The sequence below is a fragment of the Citrus sinensis genome, chromosome 8 (genome assembly GCF_022201045.2).
Source record: "Citrus sinensis cultivar Valencia sweet orange chromosome 8, DVS_A1.0, whole genome shotgun sequence".
Taxonomy (NCBI): Eukaryota; Viridiplantae; Streptophyta; class Magnoliopsida; order Sapindales; family Rutaceae; genus Citrus; species Citrus sinensis.
The window spans coordinates 15,680,757-15,708,572 of record NC_068563.1 but is presented as its reverse complement, the minus strand read 5'-3'; the positions used below and the strand labels follow the sequence as shown (position 1 = coordinate 15,708,572).

Below are 27,816 nucleotides of genomic sequence, written 5' to 3'. Positions count from 1 at the left end.
CCATGAAACCACACGACCCGTCCAAATTATTTGGCATGACACATACTTTGTTAAGAAATAATCCTCTGCCAAAACCATCTAGATCTAAACCTCATCCTTGACCAAGACCATAAAAACAACCTTTTCAACCACCTTTGTCAATCCCAGAACAACAACCACCTCTTTATACCCCACTTCCTCCTCAACCAACACCAACTCAGGCCAAAGATAAATCCCCAATGCAGCAATACAATGCACAAATAATCCCAGATCCATCTGATACAAACCAAACTTTTGATTCAAATCTAGCCGTTTCAGAGGATCCATCTGAATCTGAAACATAATCTTCCTTAGAATCTTCCATCTCATCAAGTGATTCTGAAAAATCTTATGCTGACATAACTAGAATCCTTATGGCCCAACTAAAAGAGACCAAGCCCGCTCAATCCTTAAGAACTGACCCATTTTTTGAAATACCCTCAGATATTGAGGAAGATCCACCAGAAGCATCCTCAGCTCCAAACCGGCCTGCTCAACCCCAAAATGATCATAAACCTTCAAATAGTCCATGGTTCACTTTTGATGATATCCCTGCAGCCAAATGGAGACACAGATTATCCGTAATGTCTACTTGGACAGATTTCCAAATGTTAAGAGCAAATGCTACTACAGCATCAGTCCTTAGAGAACTTGCTACCTGTTTTACGGAATCTTTAAAAGATTGGTTTGATACTTTAGGAGAGTATAGACAATTATAGTTTGTGCAACTACCTAATGTCTCAACTGCTCTTTCTGTCATTCACGAACAATTCATTGGAGAATCAACCGCAGTCTTTGATGCTGCAAGAAGAGACTACCTCAACATGAAATGCTGCTCCCTCAACTCAAAAGATCTTGATTTCCATTACAAACGGATGTCAATCCTGTTTTATAAGCTCAATGGGTTCAATGATCCGACTCTTAAGCATGTATTTCTGGCATCATTACCGGAAGAATTGCAACCAGACATACAGAGGCAACTCACGAGTCTCAATCTCACCATTGACAACATTTCCTTGGGAAAGATTTTTCAGATCGCTAAAGGATGTTTGGAAACATTATGTGAACAGAAACAGTTCTTCAAAGAGTTGTTAAAAGACAAAGAGCCTTTTCGAAGTGCTTGCAAAAAGACTTACTTATAGATCAAATGCAAGAAAAAGAAAGATTGTGATTGCAACACCAAAAAGAAGAAGCATTTCCAAAAATTTAAAAATCCAGATTCATTTCCTAGATCAAAATCCAGGCAAAAATCATGCAGGTTTTTTAGGAAAAGATCTAGTTCTTTCAGAGAACAAAAACAGAGAAAGTCAAGTCGATGCTTCATTTGCAAAAAGAAAGGCCATTATGCTAAAGATTGCCCCAACAAAAAAGATAAAGTAATCATACTTCTTGCAAAAAGAAAGGCCATTAGCATGTCTTGAGAGCTTATCAGGAATAAGGTTGTGGTCTCCTTTTATATGCTTCACAGAGAAATCATATTTTGAAAACTAGTCTTTTAGCCTAAGCAACATCTTTTCTAGAACATTTTTCCCTTCGAAATTCATGATATTGGGAAAGGCTGAGTTGTCCATTCTGACAAGAAAGTGATAACCGATAAGATGATACTCAAACTTTTGAATACCATGCTTGACAGCTAAAATTTCTTTAAACACACTGTGGTAATGGATTTACGTGTCAGAAATGTGTCCACTGGCATAGGCAATAAAGTGTTCTTTACCATCTGTTTCTTCAAGGAGGATGGCCCCCCATGATTTGTCACTTGCATCAGTTTGCAATATTCGCCTGTCATAGGCAATAAAGTGTTCTTTACCATCTGGAAGATTTGGACCATGGTTTTTTGGAATATAGATGGGGCTGTTTTAAGATCAAAGGGTAAAATTGTCCATTGATAGTGGGCATTGGGAATGCAAAAGGTAGTTTTGTAACGTTCTGAAGGTTTAATTCTAAGTTGCCAAAATCCAGATTTAAGATCAAATTTTGAAAAGAGTTGAGCATTTTGTAGGTAAGTGAACATGCTTTGTCTTTTTGGCAAAGGGAATTTGTCATCTTGTAAAAACTTGTTTAGAGATTGATAGTCAATGACTAATCATTTTTTTCCTCTAACAATCTCAGAATGTTTTTCAACATAAAAAGCTTGACAAGCCTATTGAGAACTAGTGGGTTCAATAAGACCTTGGGCCAGCAACTGAGAACATTCCTTTTAGGCTAGGACTAAGTCAGAAGGACTCATTCCTGGATGGGTGGCTTTGGTTGGATTGACATCTTCATTCAACTTGAAAGGCAATTGAACGAAGAAATGTAGATTTTTGAATTTTCATAAATGCTTCTTCTTTTTGGTGCTGCAATCACAATCTTTCTTTTTCTTGCATTTGATCTGTAAATAAGGCTTTTTACAAGCACTTCAGAAAGGCTCTTTGTCTTTTAACAACTCTTTGAAGAACTATTTCTGTTCACATAATTTTTCCAAACATCCTTTGGCGATCTGAAAAATCTTTCCCAAGGAAATGTTATCAATGGTGAGATTAAGATTCGTGAGCTGCCTCTGTATGTCTGGTTGCAATTCTTCCGGTAATGATGCCATAAATACATGCTTAAGAGTCGGATCATTGAACCCATTGAGCTTATAAAACAGGATTGACATCCGTTTCTAATGGAAATCAAGATCTTTTGAGTTGAGGGAGCAGCATTTCATGTTGAGGTAGTCTCTTCTTGTAGCTTCAAAGATTGCGGCTGATTCTCCAATGAATTGTTCGTAAATGACAGAAAGAGCAGTTGAGACATTAGCTAGTTGCACAAACTGTAATTGTCTATACCCTCCTAAAGTATCAAACCAATCTCTTAAAGATCTCGTAAAACGGGTAGCAAGTTCTCTAAGGATTGATGCTGTAGTAGCATTTACTCTTAACATTTGGAGATCTGTCCAAGCAACCATTTCGGATAATCTGTCTCTCCATTTGGCTGTAGGGATATCATCAAAAGTGAACCATGGACCATTTGAAGGTTTATGATCATTTTGGGGTTGACCAGGTCGGTTTGGAGCTGAGGATGCTTCTGGTGGATCTTCCTCAATATCTGAGGGTATTTCAAAAAATGGGTCAGTTCTTGAGGATTGAGCAGGCTCGGTCTCTTCAAGTTGGGCCATAAGGATTCTAGTGATGTCAGCATAAGATTTTGCAGAATCACTAGATGAGATGGAAGATTCTAAGAAAGATTCTGTTTTAGATTCAGATGGATCCCCTGAAACCGCTAGATTTGAATCAGAAGTTTAGTCTGTATTAGATGGATCTGGGATTATTTGTGCATTATATTGTTGTATTGGGGATTTATCTTTGGCCTTAAAAGGTTTGGGGTCTTCTAAGTGACCTGTGGGAGTTATGGCTGAAGAAATAAAGGGTTTGGTTATGACCTTTCGTTGTGGATCGGTCTGGGTTTCTAGAGCAGGGAAATTGGAGGAATAATCTTGGGAGGTGGATGAAAACATCATACAAGCCATAAGCTGTATGGGTGGTTTGGAATTCTGGATATGTGGAAGAACTTCAGTTTTGCAATTTTTTGCAATCCATCTAAGTTCTTTTTGGTAGATGGGTAATGGAGATGGTGGTGGTGGAGGATTATGAGGTAGTTTAGTTTGGTTGTGTGAGCACGGAGTTTTAGGTATCTTCTTTTTTGGTTTTCTTCTCCGCTATGGTTCAACATCATCTTCTTCTCAATCATCCCAACAGGGACAATCTGGGTCACAATTTGTTGATCCTGGTGAATCCCAAAGAAAGTGGCCCTTAAGTTTGGCAGGGTAGACAGGATATCCTTCTGAATTGAATCCTGTAATTAGTAGCTTTTCTTGAGCGGTCTGAACAGTTGGAACCATGGCTGAATAAGTGAATGAGAGTCGTGGAGGCTCCTCTGGTGCTGTTGGAGGAGGTCGAAAAGTCATTCGGACAGTTCCATTAGATCTTCGTTCAAACATACTTTCTGTTGTCTCGATAGGAGAAGTATTGGTGTGGAACTTCTCATAATTTGAAATCCATTCCAAGGGCATGAGTTTTATGAGTTCATGTCTAGGGATCTATCTTGGAATTTGAATGATGGTTGGTATCTGATCTGATTCTGCTAACACCATGAGGGCGTCATAGTGGTGCTCAGGTGTAGGAAGATCTAAGGCATGGTTCTGGAGCCTATAGACCAATTGATGGTGAAGAGTTGTAATTTTTGCAGAAGAGATTTGTTCTGCACCTTGAATTTGCACTTGGACTTTCAAGGCAGTGGAGAGATTAGTGTCTTGAACAGAAAAGGTTGAAATTAGGATAGAAAGTGAGTAAAACACTTCTAGCATGAAGAGTGGTTAAGACAGTACCAATAACAGCATCTTGGTAATGTGTGAACCTAGTATCTAGCATAGCAATTCGGGCTGTGACTGGTAATCCTTTCCTTCCATATAAGGTTAGGATTAGTCTGACTCCTTCGATATGGAGATGAATAAAACCTTCTCGTTGACAATTGGAAATCAATTCTGGGGGAATTTCCAGAGTAACATATTGTTCAGCTGTGGTAGCCTGAAGGGAACACTGATCTAATCTGGATGACTGGATATATTCTTTTGGATGCGGTCTTTTGGTGGAAATAAGGGTTCGGATACTGCGAGTAAAGGAGTATGGACGTTTATAGAGGTGATAAGGACTAAGAAGAGGAAAAGAATAGTCATTGATCTGAGCAGATTCAGGGATATAGGATTATTCAACTAAATTTTATATCTTGCTAGCAGTGTGCTTGGAACAAGATTTGGGTAAGGAAGGGGTGGAAGAAAGGGAAATTGGAGTAATGACAGAAGAAATAGGAGCGTCGTTGGAGGAAGTTGATGCCATCAGTATGTAAGTCTCTCTGTCGTTGAAGGCTCGAACGAAAAAAAACAAAAAGCAAACTTAGATCATACTATTTTTGAGAAATGAAATTAAATGAAGGCTCTGATACCAATAAAAGTAACGAGAATACGTGGCGTTGTTATACCAGAACTATAACAGTTAAAACTGTTCTTTGGACCAATAGTCCGCAAGTTCGAGTTTCGAGTCTTCAACGACAGAGAGACTTACATACTGATGGCATCAACTTCCTCCCACAACGCTTCTATTTCTTCTATCCTTACTCCAGTTTCCCTTTCTTCCACCCTCTCCTTACCCAAATCTTGTTCCAAACACACTGTTAGTAAGATAGAAAATTTAGTTGAATATTCCTATATCCTTGAATCTGCTCAGATCAATGAATCTTCTTTTCCTCTTCTTAGTCCTTACCACCTCTATAAACGTCCACACTCCTTTACTCGCAGTATTCGAACCCTTATTTCCACCAAAAGACCACATCCAAAAGAATATATCCAGTCATCCAGATTGGATCAGTGTTCCCTTCAGGCTACCACAGCTGAACAATATGTCACTTTGGAAATTCCCTCAGAATTGATTTCCAATTGGCAACGAGAAGGTTATACTCATCTCCATATTGGAGGAGTCAGACTAATCCTAAGCTTACATGGAAGGAAAGGATTACCAGTCACAGCCCGAATTGCTATGCTGGATACTAGGTTCACACATTACCAAGATGTTGTTATTGGTACTGTTTTAACCACTCTTCATGCTGGAAGTGTTTTACTCACTTTCTATCCCAATTTCAACCTTTTTGTTCAAGACACTAATCTCTCCACTGCCTTGAAAGTCCAAGTGCAAATTCAAGGTGCAGAACAAATCTCTTCTGCAAAAATTACAACTCTTCAACATCAATTGGTCTATAGGCTCCAAAACCATGCCTTAGATCTTCCTACACCTGAGCACCACTATGACGCCCTCATGGTGTTAGCAGAATCAGATCAGATACCAACCATCATTCAAATTCCAAGATAGATCCCTAGACATGAACTCATAAAACTCATGCCCTTGGAATGGATTTCAAATTATGAGAAGTTCCACACCAATACTTCTCCTATCCAGACAACAGAAAGTATGTTTGAACGAAGATCTGATGGAACTGTCCGAATGACTTTTCGACCTCCACCAACAGCACCAGAGGAGCCTCCACGACTCTCATTCACTTATTCAGCCATGGTTACAGCTGTTTAGACCGCTCAAGAAAAGCTGCCAATTACAGGATTCAATTCAGAAAGATATCATGTCTACCTTGCCAAACTTAATGGCCACTTTCTTTGGGATTCACCAGGATCAACAAATTGTAACCCAGATTGTCCCTGTTGGGATGATTGGGAAGAAGATGATGTTGAACCACAGCGGAGAAGAAAACCAAAAAAGAAGACACCTAAAACTTTGTGCTCACACAACTAAACTAAACTACCTCATAATCCTCCACCACCACCATCTCCATTACCCATCTACCAAAAAGAACTTAGATGAATTGTAAAAAATTACAAAACTGAAGTTCTTCCATATATCCAGAATTCCAAACCACCCATACAGCCTATGGCTTGTATGATGTTTTCATCTACCTCCCAAGATTATTCCTCCAATTTCCCTGCTCTAGAAACCCAGACCGATCCACAACAAAAGGTCATAACCAAACCCTTTATTTCTTCAGCCATAACTCCCACAGGTCACTTAGAAGACCCCAAACCTTTTAAGGCTATTCTCAACTGGCAAACTCAAAATGCCAGAGCTCAAAATGAAACCTTGGTTGATATCCATAAGAGGGTTAATCATATCAGTTTACGAACTGATCATATTGAGTCTAAGATGGATTCGATCACTTCCTAGATGCAGCAAATAAACCAAAATCTTCAATCTAGAATCTCTCAACTAGATTCAGAATTAAGAACCATGCTGAGTCATAGATACTATGGCCCAGAATTTGATCAGAAAGAAAAGGAAATCAGAAAATTGAAAGCAGAACTTGAACAGATTGAGTCAGAACGGAAAAGGCCAATATTATTTACCACCTCTCCACCCTTGCCTACCATCAACCCAGCCTTCCATCCCTTTGCACATATGCTTTCTCCCATAAAACCACACGACCTGTCCAAATTATTTGGCATCACACATACTTTGTTTAGAAATAATCCTCTGCCAAAACCATCTAGATTTAAACCTCATCCTCGACCAAGACCATAAAAACAACCTTTTCAACCACCTTTTTCAATCCCAGAACAACAACCACCTCTTTATACCCCACTTCCTCCTCAACCAACACCAACTCAGGCCAAAGATAAATCCCCAATGCGACAATACAGTGCACAAATAATCCCAAATCCATCTGATACAGACCAAACTTCTGATTCAAATATAGTCGTTTGAGATGATCCATCTGAATCTGAAACATAATCTTCCTTAGAATCTTCCATCTCATCTAGTGATTCTGAAAAATTTATGCTGACATCACTAGAATCCTTATGGCCTAACCTGAAGAGACCGAGCCTGCTCAATCCTCAAGAACTGACCTATTTTTTAAAATACCCTCAGATATTGAGGAAGATCCACCAGAAGCATCCTTAGCTCCAAACTGGCATGTTCAACCCCAAAATGGTCATAAACCTTCAAATGGTCCATGGTTTACTTTTGATGATATCCCTGCAGCCAAATGAAGAGACAGATTATCCGAAATGGCTGCTTGGATATATCTTCAAATGTTAAGAGCAAATGCTACTACAGCATCAGTCCTTAGAGAACTTGCTACCCATTTTACGGGATCTTTAAAAGATTGGTTTGATACTTTAGGCGAGTATAGACAATTACAGTTTGTGCAACTACCTAATGTCTCAATTGCTCTTTTTGTCATTCACGAACAATTCATTGGAGAATCAACTGCAGTCTTTGATGCTGCAAGAAGAGACTACCTCAACATGAAATGCTGCTCCCTCAATTCAAAATATCTTGATTTCCATTACAAACGGATGTCAATCCTGTTTTATAAGCCCAATGGGTTCAATGATCCGAATCTTAAGCATGTATTTCTGGCATCATTACCGGAAGAATTGCAACCAGACATACAGAGGCAGCTCACGAGTCTCAATCTCACCATTGACAACATTTCCTTGGGAAAGATTTTTCAGATCACTAAAGGATGTTTGGAAACATTATGTGAACAGAAACAGTTCTTCAAAGAGTTGTTAAAAGATAAAGAGCCTTTTCGAAGTGCTTGCAAAAAGCCTTACTTATAGATCAAATGCAAGAAAAAGAAAGATTGTGATTGCAACACCAAAAGAAGAAGTATTTTCGAAAATTTAAAAATCCAGATTCATTTCCTAGATCAAAATCCAGGCGAAAATCATGCAGGTTTTTCAGGAAAAGATCTAGTTCTTTCAAAGAACAAAAACGGAGAAAGTCAAGTCGATGCTTCATTTGCAAAAAGAAAGGCCATTATGCTAAGGATTGCCCCAACAAAAAAGACAAAGCAATCAGACTTCTTGAGCATTTACACGCCACCACTGATTATTCTCCTCACAAAGATGAAATTGAGTTCTACTTCTCAAAACAAGAGCCTACTGATGAAACAATGTTCGCACTGTAAAACTCATCTGATGATTCTGAAACTGATGAGTTTCAAACTGCTTTTCACCAACAACTTTTGTCTCTAGACACTACCATCCCTATCCCTTCCATAAAACTCCAAATCTTACCTTCCAAATTCCAGAGACCAATTCCCGCCATTGGACTTCTTGATACTGGAGCCCAAAGAAGTATGTTAAACCCATACATTTTTCCCTCTCAGTCTTGGCAACATTATGAAGAAAATTTCAAAGCCGTTAATGGAAAGTTATTCACCACCAAGTTGATTACCAAAAAACCCATTGGTATTCAAATATTTCCAAATTGTGTTATCTGGACAAAAGTCATTGGTTCCCATCTGCCCAATAAGGACATCTTTCTTAGGATTTGATATCATTCACCAGATAAAACACCTCTAAATCATTCATACTGGAATCTGAGTCAAGTCCATGTTTAAACTATTCACCAATGTTCTTAAGCTTTATGGTTTGTCTGAAACCTCCCAGCCTTTCCAATACATTTCCACAAAGCTTTTGAAATATTGTCTTGAGTCTCATGCTGACTTTCACCATCCAAATCCTCTGTGGAAAAATCCACATTTCTTTGTTCAATTGCCTTTCAAGTTGAATGAAGATGTCAATCCAACCAAAGCCACCCATCCAGGAATTAGTCCTTCTAACTTAGTCCTAGCCCAAAAGGAATGTTCTCAGTTGCTGGCCCAAGGTCTTATTGAACCCACTAGTTCTCAATGGGCTTGTCAAGCTTTTTATATTGAAAAACATTCTAAGATTGTTCGAGAAAAAAATGATTAGTCATTGACTATCAACCTCTAAACATGTTTTTACAAAATGACAAATTCAATTTGCCAAAAAGACAAAGCACGTTCACCTACCTCAAAAATACTCAACTCTTTTCAAAATTTGATCTTAAATCCAGATTTTGGCAACTTGGAATTAAACCTTCAGAACGTTACAAAACTGCCTTTTGCATTCCCAATGCCCACTATCAATGGACAGTTTTACCCTTTGGTCTTAAAACAGCCCCATCTATATTCCAAAAAACCATGGTCCAAATCTTCCAACCCATTTTGCATAGTGCATTGATTTACATTGACGATATTTTGTTGTTTTCAGGTACACAAGATGACCATCGCCAATTATTAAATCAATTCTTTGATATTATTCAATCTCATGGAATCATGTTATCAGCTAAGAAAAGCACAATTGCTACCACCAGCATTGAATTCCTTAGTATGACTATCAAAGACGGCCACTATCAGCCAGGAAAGCACATTGCTCAAGAGCTAATCCACTTTCCAGATCAAAATCATTCCAAAAGGCAAATACAAAAATTCCTTGGTATTATTAATTATATGAGGGATTTTATCCCTCATCTTGATCATCACACCCGCCAACTGTCAGCTCTGCTGAAAAAGAATCCACCTTCGTGGAATAACAACCACACACTTGTTGTCACAATGTTAAAGCAAACTGCGCAAAATCCGCCACCATTAAAGCTCATCACCGATGGCAGACGAATATTGCAAACTGATGCAAGTGACGAATCATGGGGGGCCATCCTCCTTGAAGAAACAGATAGTAAAGAACACTTTATTGCCTATGCCAGTGGACACTTTTCTGACATGCAAATCCATTAGCACAGTGTGTTCAAAGAAATTTTAGTTGTCAAGCATGGTATTCAAAAGTTTGAGTATCATCTTATCGGCTATCACTTTCTTGTCATAATGGGTAACTCAGCCTTTCCCAACATCATGAATTTCAAAGGGAAAAATGTTCCAGAAAAGATGTTTTTTAGGCTAAAAGACTGGTTTTCAAAATATGATTTCTCTGTGAAGCATATAAAAGGAGACCACAACCTTATTCCTGATATGCTCTCAAGACTTGCTAAACCAGATAAATTCTTGTTTTTCATGTCCTCAGACTACCATTTTCTTGTCATCTTCATGGCCACTTCACTCCCCTCACAAGCCCTTACCAAAAAAACCTTTCCCCTTGGAAAAACTTTCACCACAATCTTTGCCATACAAGAGTTTGCAAAGAAAGTTGTATTTAGGTTTTTCATGAAAGCCTATCTCTTATCATACTTATTTCTATTTTCCACTTTCCACCCAGAAAACTTGTTTCTTACAGGATTAACCCTGGATCCCTCCAGAGACATTTCAGAAGATGAATTATGGTATATCTAGTGCCTAACTGTCCTCTATGCCACCAAACTGATTGTTCCAATAACAGCCACCTTAGAATATTTGTTCAATCCAGAAAAATCAACCTCACTCATCTGGACACTTCTGTATGATTTTCACCTGGATTTTGATCTAGGAAACGAATCTGGATTTTTGAATTTTCAAAAATGCTTCTTCTTTTTGGTGCTACAATCACAATATTTCATTTTCTTGCATTTGATCTGTAAGTAAGGCTTTTTACAAGCACTTCAGAAAGGCTCTTTGTCTTTTAACAACTCTTTGAAGAACTGTTTCTATTCACATAATTTTTCCAAACATCCTTTGGTGATCTGAAAAATCTTTCCCAAGGAAATGTTGTCAATGGTGAGATTGAGACTCGTGAGCTGCCTCTGTATGTCTGGTTGCAATTGTTATACCAGAACTATAACAGTTAAAACTATTCTTTGGACCAATAGTCCGCAAGTTCGGGTTTCCAGCCGATATACCTCTGAGATAAAAAAAAAACTTTGAAACATTTTCATCTCGGGTTATATAACCCAAAACAGACTTTCCTTTAGTCTAAAACAAGGTACCAAACTAGATAAGAAATCATTAAAATTTTTCTAACGAACAAGATCCTTGCAAAAGGCAAGTGCAGAGCATACTTCCTTAAGTTTCAAAATGAATAGATGTAAGTTTTCTTCTTATTTTTAAAACTGTTAGAGCTTCATTGACAGAGAGAAAGAGAGAAATTAGAAAATCATGATTATAGAAGGTTAGAGATTTTATTATTTTTCGCTATGCTTCTAACAAAGAGAAGATGAGCTTATATAGGAGGAAAACCAAAGAAAAGGATAGGACAGGGCCCCTATCAAATGAACAGATGTAAGTTTTCTTCTTATTTTTAAAACTGTTAGAGCTTCATTGACAGAGAGAAAGAGAGAAATTAGAAACTCATGATTATAAAAGGATAGAGATTTTATTATTTTTCGCTATGCTTCTAACAAAGAGAAGCTGAGCTTATATAGGAGGAAAACCAAGGAAAAGGATAGGACAGGACCCCTATCACTTTTCTAAAAGCAAAGACATAATTACAAGCGACAAGCTTTTGGAAAAGTAAAAGCAATAAAGACAAATTAAAGCATGACTTATGCTTTAATTATTACAAACTTTGAAAAAAGTAACATTGTAGAAAAGTGTCTATATGCCGGTGGTTATTAGAGACTAGGCTAGAAGTAATGATTTTTCAGTACCTTGTGAACCTAATATTTGTCCTAGACAATTTTATGTTAAGATTAAAATGTAGATTTTATTTATACTTATTTTCTTGTTATATGATAGAATGATTTACTCCATCATTAAGGTAGTGACCTTAAGCAACAAGTAGGTGTGATGTAACAAGTACATACTCTAAACTAGGTACCCATTTAACACCCCAAATTAAAGGTAGTTTAGCTACAATTAATAAATTATTCTTGGACCTGAGAGATTTTTATATCTTTGCATACCATTTATGTCATATTGATATAAGCAACTGGCTATGCTAATCATGTTTATTAGCAATATAAAAACATATTAGGTTATATAGATAATATTTAAAGTGTATATTCAAGCAATTTTCATAAATGAATTGGTCTCAAAAGTCTTGCCAACAATGTTTGTAAAATTATTTTATTTGTATAAAAGTATATATTTAATATTCTGAAAATTTTTAACGTGTCTAGTTAAGAAATGAAAATTAAAAATGAAAGATTATATGAACAATTCGATAGTGAGTTTCAAATTCAATCATAGAAGTTCATGTCGAATATAGTATGGTGGAAGATTGATTCAAATAATTGTATTGATGAAGGGTCTCACTTGAAATTCTCTATACTTAGGGATAATTGCAACATATTAATGACATGATTGCAGTTAAGTCAAAGTCTGTTATCTTGTTAAATATGATAAATAAGAAAAGAATATTTTGAATTTCAAATTTTGAAATATTTTAAATTTTTAGTATAAGGATAAGAACTAATATCTTATTTTCAAATAAAAGAGTTTTGTTTAAATCTCACTACTGAAGATTGAGAAACTTAAGAATCCCACATAATCTTAGAGTCTTATATATATATGTGTGAAGATAAGACTATTCTCTACAATTGATTGGCCGTTAGAATTTTGTAGAGCTCCTAGAAAAATTTTAAAAGAGCAAAAACCTTTGGAAAAAAATATAGAGTGACTAGTGTGAGTCACTTTGAAGGCAAGATAGTTGGATTGCTAAGTAGGATTAGTTTATTTTTATTGCTCAATCCCATGTTGTGTGAAACGATTCTTGGCTGAGTTCTGGAAACACTTGTAATGGTATCATAAATGGATTACACATAGTGTTGGGCTCTTTGAGCATTTTAATATATGTTTTATCATTTATGATTGCCCATAATTGGTTTTGGATTAGTTATTGTGTTAAAATATTGGTGAGATTAAGGATAAAACTATCACAAGCACATGGGATGAGGCATATTCAGATCCTATTCAAGTTCCCATCGGACCCGTTATAAGAGCTCGAGCAAATAAATTCAATGAAGCGCTTAATGGATTGATTCAAGCAACTTGGGCTAAATCAAATTCGTGGAGGCCCATTGAAGGAATCGCACATGATAAATGCATGATTCGGGCTCTTGAAGTTTTCAAATAGTCACTTCCATGAAATAGGGAGTTGGCTTAAACATTATGGCGGGAAAATATATTATTTTCCTTTTTCAGATACTTTCCCGTTTCTTGAGGAGGCTATTAGGGAATCAAATCAGTTATTTCTATTTTAATCTCCCAATTTTCATTTAATTGATGTAAGGCATTTAAGACAATTAGGATCCTGATTTAGTTTAAATTATTTCCTATTTACTTAGATTAGGATTCTGATTTGATTTAGATTCTTTCCTATTAGGGAAGATTTAGATTTAGATTTGATTTTTGGGTTAGGATTTATTTTCAAAAATTCTTGTAACCAACACTATATAAAGTACTCATATTCAATAAACATAGAAGAAGTTTTTAATGCTATTAGTGAGAGAGTTAATTCTCTTTGGTTCTTTACAAACTCTTTGAACTTATCGGATTTTCGTGGCGTTCAAATTCCTGACTTATCAATAAGACCATCCATAGCTGATTGTGGTGTCTTCACATACCAAGGTTTGTGCTTTCAATAAGCATTGGGTCAAGGTTCCATTCCATTCCTGGTTTAGATTCGATCTTGGGAACTAAATTGATTAGGGTCGCGTTAGGTCTTGACGGGGTTCGTATCATTTGGTATCAGAGCCTAGGTTTCAAGGTCAGATCCATCTATCTTTGTTGTTTTTCATTCTTGTTTGAATTTTTCATCTTGTTCTAGTATCTAAAAAAAAATCGTGAATAGTATTTTCATGAAACAGTGCCGCGTGAACAGTATTTTTTGGGTTTCCTTTTAAAAGCAATTTTGCATCTTTCTGGTTTAATTCTCCTTAAATCCACAAGTTTTACCTATTCTTTTTCCTTAAAAAAAACTCCAACCTCCTCTTAAAATCTTTCATTTTTTTATTTGTGTCTTGGAAGTCTAAAACAAGTTTTACCCCATCGGTGAAAATTTTGTCCAAAATCAAAACTCGACTTTCGTACACATTGCCTTCTTACTCTTGAAATTAAATTCTCCTTAGTTGTCATCTTTGTGAATTGCTGCTGAAATCTTGATATTGGTTTCATTAGTTTGATAAGAATCGAGTAAGGATTACTAAAAGTGGAAAAAGGAAAGAGAGTGTAAGCATATTAGAGGGTAAAAGCCAATAATTTGAGTGAAACACGAGTGGAATTGAGTGAGTCATTTTTCTTGAGTGAAACACGTAAGGGAGTGAGGTGAGGTCCTTCCACATTATTTCCAACGTTCTTTTGCGGATAATAGCTATGTCTCACAACCTAGAACAAAACACAAATGAAGAGAATCAATCCGCAACTACTCCGAATTTACAAATTCAAGCATTGATAGGAGAGATGAGAAGGATAATGAGGGCTGAATTAGAGCTCATCCACGAGCGTTTGGATTGGGTGGAGACCACACGTGTAGGGCAGCCACAACCCGTTCCCCAAGCACATAGGAGAGAAAGAGCTCTAGCTAGAGGAGAGATTGATGACTATTATAGGGATGAGTATAATGAAGGAGAGGACTCAGTGGGTAGCTATAGGAGAGATAGACAAGGTAGGAGAGATAGGAATAGAGATGATGAATTGAGTGGCATAAAGATGAAGATTCCATCTTTTCAAGGAAAATCCGACCTAGAAGCATACCTTGAATGGGAGAAGAAAATGGAGTTCATATTTGACTGCCATAATTATTCAGAGGCGAAAAAAGTAAAATTGGTTGTGATTGAGTTTTCTTACTATGCTATTACTTGGTGGGATCAACTTGTTATAAGCAGGAGGCGAAATAAGGAACGTCCAATTGAGACATGGGATTAAATGAAATCATTGATGAGAAAGAGTTTTGTACTTAACCATTGTTATCGAGACTTGTACCAAAAATTACAACGTCTTACACAAGGTAGCCGAAGCGTTGAGGATTATTATAAAGAAATGGAGATTGCCATGATTAGAGCAAATGTGGAGGAGGATAGAGAAGCTACCACGACACGATTCTTAAATGGACTTAATCGGGAAATTGCAGATAAGGTTGAGTTGTAACATTATGTGGAGATTGAGGAAATAGTCCACAAAGCCATCAAGATTGAGCAGCAACTCAAGAGGAGGGGTAACACTCATGTAGCCCCAAACTCGAGTTCCACTCCTTGGAAGTCGAGCTATGTGAAACAAGACGAGAAGTCACAAGCATCTACTACACCTAAGCTAAGATCCGAGCCCTCCAAGCACAATACACAAGGTAACACCGTAACTCCTACTATTAGGAATCGTGACATTAAGTGTTTTAAATGTCAAGGCAGGGGGCATATCGCAAGTGAATGTGTGAATAAAAGAGTTATAGTATTGTGGGACAATGGTGAGATTGTAACTGAAGATGAGACGGAAGAGAATGAGATACCACCATTAGAGGATGTCGAAGATGAAGAGTATATAACCCCTGGTGAATTGACTTAGTAGCGATGAGAGCTTTGAGTGTGCAAGTAAAGGAAGACGAAGCTGCGCAACGGGAAAACATTTTTCATACTAGGTGCTATGTTCAAGACAAAGTATGTAGTATAATTATTGATGGAGGAAGTTGTACTAATGTTGCTAGTACTATCATGGTAGAGAAGTTAGGGCTTTCGACACTTAAACACCCATGGCCATACAAACTACAGTGGTTAAATGACAGTGGAGAGGTGAAAGTGAACAAGCAGGTACTAGTGACTTTTTCGAATTGGCAAGTATGAAGATAAGGTGCTTTGTGATGTAGTGCCAATGCAGGCTAGACACTTGTTACTTGGGCAGACTTGGCAATTCGACAGACGTGTGAAACATGATGGCTTCACCAACAAATGCTCATTTGTATTTAATCAACGCAACATCACTTTTGTTCCATTGACACCAAAGCAGGTTTATGGAGACCAAGTGAGCCTACAAAAAGAGAGTGAAGAAAAGAAAATAAGAGAAAACGCGAGTGAAATTCAAAAAGAGGCTGAGGAAAATGTGAGAGAAAAACCAAAGAAAATATATGGCCATTGAGCAAAAATTAGAGGGAAAACAAAAGAATTTCTACGCAAGAGTGAGTGAGATAAAAAAATGTTGTTTTTACATCAGCTGATGATTATACTTTTGTTCAAAGAGGCATTTTTAAATACTAATGAATTTGACCCTACTTTACCTAGTTCTATTACTTCTCTTTTGCAAGAGTATAAGGATGTCTTTCCTGAGGAAACACCACATGGTTTACCTCCAATCCGAGGGATTGAGCATCAGATTGATTTTGTGCCTGGTGCAGCCATTCCAAATAAACCAGCCTATAGGAGCAATCTGGAGGAGACCAAGGAACTTCAAAGGCAGGTTAATGAATTAATGGAAAAATGGTACGTGAGAGAAAGCATGAGTCCATGTTCAGTTCCTGTTTTATTAGTTCCTAAGAAGGATGGGACGTGGAGGATGTGTGTTGACTGTCGAGCCATCAACAATATAACGGTAAAGTATCGACATCCTATTCCTAGGCTAGATGACATGCTTGATGAATTACATGGGTCTTGTGTTTTCCAAAATTGATTTGAAAAGTGGATATCATCATATTAGAATGAAAGAATGAGAAGAATGGAAAACTGCTTTTAAAACAAAATATGGTTTGTATGAATGGTTAGTCATGCCTTTTGGTCTAACTAATGCCCCTGAGCACTTTTATGAGACTTATGAATCATGTCTTGCAAGCTTTTATTGGCAGGTTTGTTGTTGTTTATTTTGATGATATCCTCATTTATAGCAAAAACATAAACGATCATATAGTATATTTGAAATCTGTTTTAGATGTGCTTAGAAAAGAAAAGTTGTTTGCTAACCTGAAGAAGTGTAATTTTTGCACCGACAAACTTGTGTTCCTAGGATTTGTTGTGAGTGCACAGGGTATACAGGTTGATGAGGAAAAGGTACGTATAATCCAAGAATGGCCAAGTCCCACAAGTGTAAGTAATGTGAGAAGCTTTTATGGGCTTGCTAGTTTCTATCGACGATTTATGAAAGACTTTAGTACATTAGCCGCACCGCTTACTGAAGTAATAAAAAAAGATGTTGGATTCAAGTGGGGAGAAGCGCAAGAGAAGGCATTTCAAATAATCAATTAAAAGCTGACCAATGCTCCTTTATTGTCTTTGCCTAACTTTAATAAAATATTTGAAATTGAATATGATGCCTCAGGTATTGGTATTGGCGCAGTTCTAATGCAGGAAGGACGACCAATTGCTTACTTTAGTGAAAAGTTGAGTAGGGCAGCCTTAAACTACGCTACTTACGATAAGAAGTTGCATGTGTTGGTTCGAGCGTTAGAAACGTGGCAGCACTACCTATGGCCTAAGGAGTTCGTGATTCACACCGATCATGAGTCCTTGAAACACCTTAAAGGCCAACACAAGCTGAACAAGAGGCATGCTCGATGGGTAGAATTCGTTCAGACATTTCCATATGTCATTCGTTATAAGCAAGGTAAAGAAAACATTGTTACAGATGCGCTTTCCCGCAGGTATGTCTTAATCTCAACACTTAATGCTAAACTACTTGGTTTTGAACATATTAAGGAATTGTATGCATCAAACCATGATTTTAGTGTTGAATACCAAGCTTGTGACAAGACCGTAGTCGGTAAATGCTTTAGGCATGATGGCTATTTATTTCGGGAGAATAAACTGCGTGTGCCTAATTGTTCTTTGAGAGATTTGTTAGTGAGAGAATCCCATGGAGGAGGGTTAATGGGGCATTTTGGAGTTGTAAAGACTCTAGCAGTTTTACAGGAACACTTCTATTGGCCACATATGAAACGAGATGTTGAAAGACTTTGTGGTAGATGTGTCACTTGTAGGCAAGCCAAATCGAAAGTGCAACCTTATAGTTTATACACCCTTTTGCCAATACCTAGTGCACCTTGGACTGATATTTCGATGGATTTTGTACTAGGTTTACCGAGGTCTAGACAAGGGAAAGACTCAATTTTTGTGGTTGTAGATAGATTTTCAAAGATGGCACATTTTATTCCATGTCACAAAATGGATGATGCTTCTAATGTTGCTGACCTATTCTTTAGGGAGATTGTGAGGTTGCATGGTATGCCCGGAACAATTGTTTCTGACAGGGATGCTAAGTTTTTAAGTTACTTTTGGAAAATCTTATGGGCTAAGTTAGGAACTAAGTTGTTATTTTCAACTACTTGTCACCCTCAAACTGATGGTCAAACAGAAGTTGTGAATAGAACTTTATCTACTCTGTTGCGAGCTATCATTAAAAAGAACATCAAAACTTGGGAAGATTGTTTACCACTTGTTGAGTTTGCTTATAATCGTTCTATTCATTCTGCTACTAAGTATTCACCGTTTGAAATTATTTATGGTTTTAATCCTTTCACCTCATTGGATTTAACTCCATTACCTGTTTCTGAGCATGTTAACTTAGATGGCAAGAAAAAGGCTGAAATTGTTAAATAGATACATGAGAAGGCGAAGTTCAACATTGAGCGGAGAACTGAGCAATATGCTAAACAAGCCAACAAAGGGTGACATAAGCTAGTCTTTAAACCCGGTGATTGGGTGTGGTTACACATGCGCAAGGAACGATTTTCGGAACGAAGGAAATCTAAGTTATTACCTCGAGGGGATGGCTCATTCCAAATTTTGGAACGGATCAATGACAATGCATACAAACTAGATTTGCCTAGTGAGTACAATGTAAGTGCTACTTTTAATGTTTCTGATTTGAGTCCTTTTGATGTAGGTGATGATTTGAGGACAAATCCTCTTTAAGATGAGGGGAATGATGAGATTAAGGATAAAACTATCACAAGCACATGGGATGAGGCATATTCAAATCCTATTCAAGTTCCCGTCGGACCCGTTATAAGAGCTCGAGCAAAGAAATTCAATGAAGCACTTAATGGATTGATTCAAGCAACTTGGGCTCAATCAAATTCGTGGAGGCCCATTGAAGGAATCGCACATGATAATGCATGATTCCGGCTCTTGAAGTTTCCAAATAGTCACTTCCATGAAATAGGGAGTTGGCTTAAACATTATGGCAGGAAAATATATTATTTTCCTTTTTCAGATACTTTCCGAGGAGGCTATTAGGGAATCAAATCAGTTATTTCTATTTTAATCTCCCAATTTTCATTTAATTGATGTAAGGCATTTAAGACAATTAGGATCCTGATTTAGTTTAAATTATTTCCTATTTACTTAGATTAGGATTCTGATTTGATTTAGATTCTTTCCTATTAGGGAAGATTTAGATTTAGATTTTATTTTTGGGTTAGGATTTATTTCCAAAAATTCTTGTAACCAACCCTATATAAAGTACTCATATTCAATAAACAGAGGAGAAGTTTTTGATGCAATTGGTGAGAGAGTTAATTCTCTTTGGTTCTTTACGAACTTTTTAAACTTATCGGATTTCCCTCGTGGCATTCAAATTCCTGACTTATCAATCAGACCATCCATTGCTGATTGTGGCATCTTCACATACCAAGGTTTGTGCTTTCAATAAGTATTGGGTCGAGGTTCCATTCCATTCCTGGTTTAGATTCGATTTTGGGAACTAAATTGATTAGGGTCGCGTCAGTTCTTGACAGGGTTCGTATCAAATATATTGCATGATATGAATGGGCTATGAAGTGCAGGATTATTTTTACTTCTCGTGACCCAAAATTGCTTAGCATCATTAAGCTTATTTACTGATACTCGGGTATGTAAATTAATTAAAGATTAATTATTTGAGTTTCTCGGGATGTTAGCGTAATTATTTAAGTAATTTCTCTCTCTATATACGTATGGTAGATCATGTATTTATCAATATCACAAGCATGTGTTATTTTAATTGTGGATGCTTATATGATATTAAGTTTGTTGGAGTATAATTATTTCAAAAATCTAGATGCTTAATACATATTATTTTATATGAAATATTTATGAGATTGAATATGGAGGATATCAAATGCTTGCTTATGATTAATGAATGTTTATGTCCTTTCATTTTCTTTTAAAATAATAAGTGCCAAATAGGATTATTTCACGCAAATAATACCTATATCTTTTTTCCAGTGTAGTTAAAGTTTGATTGAAGCCAAAAGCATAATTGGACTTTATTATTTAGTTCATTTAGTTTCTGAAAGGAATTTCGATTTATCGCAAATAGATGTAGCCAATTAAAAATAAAAAATAACAACTTAATTAATTTTTAAAAATATTGTTCACCATTATTGTTTACGGTTACTCTTTATCCGCATAAAAAATATTAATTTTACAAAACACAATAAATTGTAGAAAATAAATGACACGGAGATTTCTACATGGCATAGACTAATTAATTCTACATCCACGAGGCCACACCCAAACAAAAACAATTCACGAAGTTGAGATATTACAACCTATGGAATTACCAAACTTAAAACTTTCACTTACAGTTTATCATTATACAGTTTACTCAATCTTAAACTAAATCTGCTTCTCTTGAATAATTGCTACCCCTCTTGATCCACGATCCTCAAGGCACTTCCCAAAGTGATCAATAACAATTCTTCAATTCTTCAACGTCTAGTGATTCAAGATCTACATAAACTCTCCATAGAGATAAAAAAAAAGATAAATAAATAAATCAACACAACATTATGCGCCAAATCTGGATTCTCTAGGGAGGAGATCGAATTTTGCTTTTCTGCTTTATGCTTTGTGTTGTGCGTACCTTCAATTGTGAAATACCGCTCTTTATATAAGCACTAGGGTTTCACCAAAATAGCAAGTCTTAAAAGACTTGAATTCTTTCCAAATAAGAGTTTTTTTCCTCTTATAATTCCCATGAATCTGAATAGGAATAAATCTGATCTTTTTACATTGCTTGTCTCCTAAGAAATATTTAGAGCATTTAATGAACTTCTTGTTTGAACCAACTTCCCTAAGAAATATCTAGAGCATTTAATGAACTTCTTGTTTGAACCAACTTCTTACTCTAAATAGATCTCATGCGCCAATTATAGAATATCTTCATTAATAAACTTTCTAAATTAGACATCTAATTAAATTAGGAAACAAATATTCTTAATAAATTAGAATATCACTAAATTAGGGAATTAATAAATTAATCCGCATTACAAAATATGCAATAAATAAAATTCTAATTTAACTAGACTTGCCATAAGATGCCAACTCTATAAACAATGAATTTAACAGTTTCCTATAAGATATATGTGAATGTGTCGAATGAAGTGTCAGATAAATGTGGCATGAGTATTTGAAATTGTTAGACAATGGTTTGCACTTAGCCAATGAAATGTGTTAACTAAAAATCAGTTGTACAAGTCAATTTGGGGTCAAAAGAAAATCAGGAGTCATGGATATTTTCTTTTAATAATGATATAACATATAAGATGAAAAACATGATAGGTATATTCTACCAGCCCATTGATTGTTTATATTTTGAATTTAAAATAAATATTTGCATGAGCATGAATGGGTCATAAGTGGCTTGACTGAATTTGCTCTCCAGTTCGAGTCGCAGGGAAGTCGCCTTTGTTGGGAGAATCTGTGCCTCCCGGTTCGAGCGGGGACTTCTAGTCTGGGTTGTGGTACGGGCTTAAAGGCGCCTCCCACAATTGGGGCCCTTCCCAGGATACCTCGTGGTTAAGATCAAAAAATACTCAATATAACTGTGAATATAATTGTTATATTCTGGTTTTATTTTAAATTATTTTATTACAGTGAGTGGTACCATCAGGGGTGGCTTTAAGTATAAGCGAACAAGGTGATTGCCTAAGGCCCTATATTTTTTGAAGGCCTCATTTTTTTTTTAGTATTTCTTAATAGTTCTTTAATTAATAAATATCCTTTTTTTTTAAATTATGTATTGTAGAGAAGCCTATTAGACATCTTTATAATTAACAGTTATACCACAACTAAGAATTATTATTATTTTTTTATAGAAAATCAATATTTGGTAACCTCAATGTTCAAAAGATATAATTAATAAAATTGTTTAGCTATTAATTCATTCATTATTAGTTTTTCTAAAAAAAAAATTAATTTTTGACCTTTTAAGTTTCCTAAAAAAATTAAATTCTTTGACTTTTAATATTCCTTTTAATTTCCATTAAAACCTTGTAATATAATATAAAAATCAATAAATAAATAAATAGATTTCTTGCTCTCTTTTTTTTTTTTACAAAGAGAATTATTACATTCATTAATTCATGTAAAAAAGAAAAAATTAGTTTCTTAAAATATAAAGTGCATATCTATTATTTCATAATCAATTCATTATCTCAACTTTCTGCTATTCTAAATATTCTATTTGAAAATAATATTTTATTTATTTATTTGTTTGTTTATTTTTGTAATAATTTTAATGGAAGTAAAAAAGATATCTTCTTGGTTATTTTTATAGGTTTGGTTTTTGAAAATTTTTAAGATATTTTTTATTACTATTAAAATTCAAGAGTTAAAAGCCGAATGAATTTTTAGTCTTTTATATTTCTTTGAGTATTAAAATTGTAAAATAAAAAAAGGCCCCACAAAAAAATTTTGCCTAATGCCCCATATACTTTAAAGCCGTCCCTGGGTACCCTTATTAATTGAAGTCCTGAATTTACTGGAATGATATCTGAAATTTCATTTGATATTATTTGCAGATTGATTATGTCCAAGTTTAATCCTTTGTCAAACAGATTCAATTAACTAGGGTATGAAGGGGAAAAAAAAGTTTACATAACTCGTAACATAGCATTCCCGCCTTTGACCACTCATTAACCAGCCTTCCATGGCCATACCGACCACCGGTAGTGGTGCTTTCCACCGTCGGAACCCCCTCTCAACGTTGGAGACACTCTCACTGTAACACCCCAAATCTAACACATGCGGAGCACGTGAAGAGGGAGGTTACTCCCAAATCATAATCTTTATTCATAAGTTTCAAACTGAAATACCTCCAATTTTTATTCAAATAAATCCACAAATTCAAACGTCTAATACTAATTAATCTCTCTCGAGGACATAAAAATAATAACAAAAGTCGCAAACTCCAAATTACACGTTCATAATAGAAATAACGAAATAGAAACACGAGTCTATTCCTCCTCTTATTCGAATAGCAACGGAAACAGAAAATTACTAACTCCAAAGCTAAGCGCCCCTCTCAAAGAAACTTAATCTACAAAAAGTAATGACGAGGGGTGAGCCGTCAACTCGGTAAGTAAAGCCATTTCTAACATACTAGGCCTATCGATACAAAAAAATATTGCAAGCCTTCTTTTGTTTAAAACATATATCATAATCCATAAATTTCATAAAACGATATATCACGATAACATAATATAAATTCTTAATAATTCAGAATATTCAAAAGCATATTTACTTACGAAGCAAATCATATAATACGTATACAGAAAACAAAAGGTTAGCTCTTGTCACATAGTGTCACCTATAGTCCGGTGACCCGGCTAGAAACAGAATCAAAATATCGTGTGCACACTCAAACAGAAACCCAGTACTGGTCCAGACAGATATATCGTATATTACGATCAGAATCAGAATCAGAATCAGAATAACTATGGACAATGAGCCAAAACATTAAGAATCTCATACAATCATCAATAATTGAAATCAAACATAGGTACAAAACATTCGTATCAGTTTCATAAAAGTTCATATCAATAATTTAGGCTTGCATAACACTTTATAAATAAAATCATAAAAGTAGGCATGTAACAAAATAACTTACATATTCAAAAGCATTTATAAAATACTTTGTTAAAGAGAATTTAGCTTTAAAACATTTACATAAAACTAATTTTGTTATCAAAATCAATTAATCCTTTAAGTAGTATCAAAACATTTATACTTATAATAATAATATCAAAATACTTATACATATCCAGTACATTAGGAATGAAGTTACTTACCTCGACAAATGAATGAATAAACACACCTCTAAGCTTCTAAGAGCCTCAATCACCTTCAATACCTTAAACAAATACAAGATATGACACTCAATAACTTATTCTAAGAATCTGATTTTCTAATTCATACCCGTACAGGTTTGATTCTCAGAATTTTAACTCTTAATCTAAGACTCAGAATGATATAATATCCTACGGAACTATTCTGGACATCCATGAGTACCCCATGTAAACTTTACAAGAGGATCCGATATCAAAAACATTTTAAAAACTATTTACTTCTCAGCAAATTCGAAACTGTTTTCACATAATCTAAACTAAACAGAACGGGTTCCGTGATTTTTATAAAATACAATACTAATCAGAACATTATGAAATTAAAACTGGGAATCCTAGACACAGATATTAACATACATATAAACTTTTAGAATTTTCTGAGTTCATTTGGTGGTACAAATAGTCTTGTGAATCTGATGACAATACTGGAATCGCAGTTTTCCAGTGCAGTGGTTTCTATTTCCAAAATACGTATAAAATTGAAAACGAAGTCGAATTTAATGAAATAAAATTTAATCAAGAAGCCCTACATGTCTATTTTCCAGAAATATAAATTTTATAAGAAAATTCGTTCAGAAAATATAGCTTTAAATTCGAGATACTCATGCTGTCCAGAATTATCCTGTGCTTAATACGTCAAGGATTGATTAACTAAACTCATAATAAATCAAAACCCTAAGCAAAGCCTAAATATATTCTAAATCATGCATTAAGATCTATAACCTTCTAGAATCGTGCCAATATAAACCCTAGCTAGATAGAGTGATTAGAAATCTGTTGAGAACAGGGAGAATAACTTACCTGTCGCTTTGATTCTCTCCTAAACAAAGGTTTGAATCCTAAGATTTGGGTAGGAGCGTAAAGAGCAGCAGAGAAGAAGAATAAACGTTGTGAACTTAGGGTTATGGAAGGGGAAAAAGTATGCATTTATAGGGAATCTTAAGAAACCCTATTTAATTAGGAAAAATAACCCTTTTCCAAAATTATCTCATAAATAACCTCTATTTATAATTAGTATCCATTTCTTAATAAGGGTTATAGGCCACCCATAATTCTTAATGAAAGCCCAATTTCCATAATTTAATATGTATGGGAATTTGTGGCGTTACAATTTCTCCCCTCCTAACAAAAATTTCATCCTCGAAATTAAAAGGTTACCTTATGCATGGAAGAGTTGAGGATACTTCTCCAACATTTCTGCTTCTCGCTCCCATGTCGCTTCCTCAATAGAATGATTCATCCATCGTACCTTCACTAAGGGAAGCTTAGCCCTACATTTCTTAATAAGGGTTATAGGCCACCCATAATTCTCAATGAAAGCCCAATTTCCATAATTTAATATGTATGGGAATTTGTGACATTACACTCACCAATCGGTAGCACTCAAACCCGCCTCCATTACGCGTCAAACAAATCCAAAACAGCCCCATGCAGTCGCAGGTTTTTCTTCAGTCGATGATAGTCCCAATCGTTGCCGACCATCCCCTTCACCAACCCCCGTGCAGCCTCAACATCACTAATGTCACATGAGCCATGCAGGTAAGTGTTTCTCAAGCCCAACCCGCAGCCATCTTCAACTTCCACCAATCCTGCTGCCACCCCCTTGCCGGTTGCCATTGATGGTGTTTTGGCTGCGACTAGTGACTCCTCCAATCTGCCGGTTATTCATTCCTCCATCCCTGTGCCGTCATTTTACCCTAATGTAGAGGGAGTCGCATACGCCAACCTTGAAAACCCTCCTTTACAAACCCTAGTTTCCCTAACCCTCCATTACGGCCCATGCATGTTGTTGCCGCTTCCCACACCCAACCAACAGCCATCAGTAGCAAATCCCGCACCCTTCCCAAGCCACAATATGCCTCAGTAGTTAATGTTGCATCCATTCTTGATGCTCAGTAGTTAATGTTGCATCCATTCTTGATGCTAATGCTTCCATCCGGCCTCTAAAGACTTTTGCTGATGTTGTTGCCTACTTTACAGTTCCTCGAGTTAGTAATGCCCTGGGTTAACAAATGCACCATCTACCTTTCAAAGTCCCATGAATGTTGTGTTTAAGCTTTATTTATGGAAGTTTGTGCTGGTTTTCTTTGATGATACACCAACTTATAGCAAGTCATAGAGTGCACGCATGAAACATTTGAGGGTTACTTTGTGTTTGAAATGTTGTTAATGTGTTTGGCAGATAAGAAAATGATAGAAAGAGAAAGAAAATAACAAAAAAGATACTTGAATCAATGAGTTTATATTCAATCAATGTTATCAAAAATGATTACAAGAGTTGGTTTATATAGTAGCTTAAAGGAATCTATCTAACTGATTAATGAAGCTACTAGAATCTGTTTTACAACTGAAATAAGTTTGTTACACAGAAAGCCAGCATGTATAACGATCGTTGACACGTCAGCTCTTGAGCTGGAATCACCTGCTCTGTTGTTTATATAACTAATGGTGCTCTCATCATTTCTACTCACATATGCTAACATCCCCACTCAAGCTGAACCATGTAGGAAATATGTTCAGCTTGCTTCTAAGATAATTGAATTATCCATAGGCCAAAGTTTTTGTCAATATGTATGCTGCCTGGTCTTCACTAGGCACATAGTTAACTTTAATTTGCTTAGCTTGTACCTTTTCTCGAATGAAGTGTATATCTAGCTCAATGTGTTTTGTCTTGGCATGATAAACTGGATTCATAGCCAAAGAGATTGCTCCCTGATTGTCACACCACATAATTGGTGTGTGATCAATTTTGATCTTCAGCTCAGCAAGTAACCCTTTTATCCACATAACATCAGTTGTTGCCAGAGCTAAGGCTCTGTATTCGGACTCTGTACTTGACCTGGAAACAACATGTTGCTGCTTTGAAGACCATGAAACAAGGTTAGGTCCAAGGAACACACCATACCCAGCTACTGATTTTCGATCATCTCTGTCACAAGCCCAATCAGAGTCACTGAAACAATTTATTTGCATATGCTGACTTCTATTTGAATGAAGTTATAAACCATAGTGAATTGTTCCCTTCAAATATCTAAGTATCCTCTTACATGCTTGCCAATGTTCTTCTGTTGGAGCTGAGAGGAATTGACGCAATTTATTAACTGAAAACGCTAATTCTGGCCTGGTTAAAGTCACATACTGTAAAGCCCCCACAACACTCCTGTACTGAGAAGCATTTGAAATAATAGCTCCTGAGTTTTTAACAAGTGAATGAGATGTGATCATGGGAGTTGGCATTGGACTGCAAGTAACCATTTCATGCTTGTTCAGCAAATCAACTATGTATTTGCTCTAAGATAATTGAAGGCTTGTCTTATTTCTAGTGACCTCTATGCCAAGAAAATAGCTAAGCTCTCCTAAATCTTTAAGAGCAAAAGTAGCTTGCATATTAGAGATCACTTTCAACACACTATTGGAATTAGAACCTGTAATGATAATGTCATCTATATAGACTAAGACCAGTAGAATATCACCTGCATCCCATCTGTAAAATAGTGAGGAATCTGACTTTGAAT

The 27,816-nt window shown here is 35.9% G+C and overlaps 1 pseudogene; it reads left to right on the top strand.

The window, feature by feature from the left end:
* Positions 1–14,592: 14,592 nt before the first annotated feature.
* Positions 14,593–19,313, top strand: LOC102624068 (uncharacterized; annotated as a pseudogene).
* Positions 19,314–27,816: the final 8,503 nt, after the last annotated feature.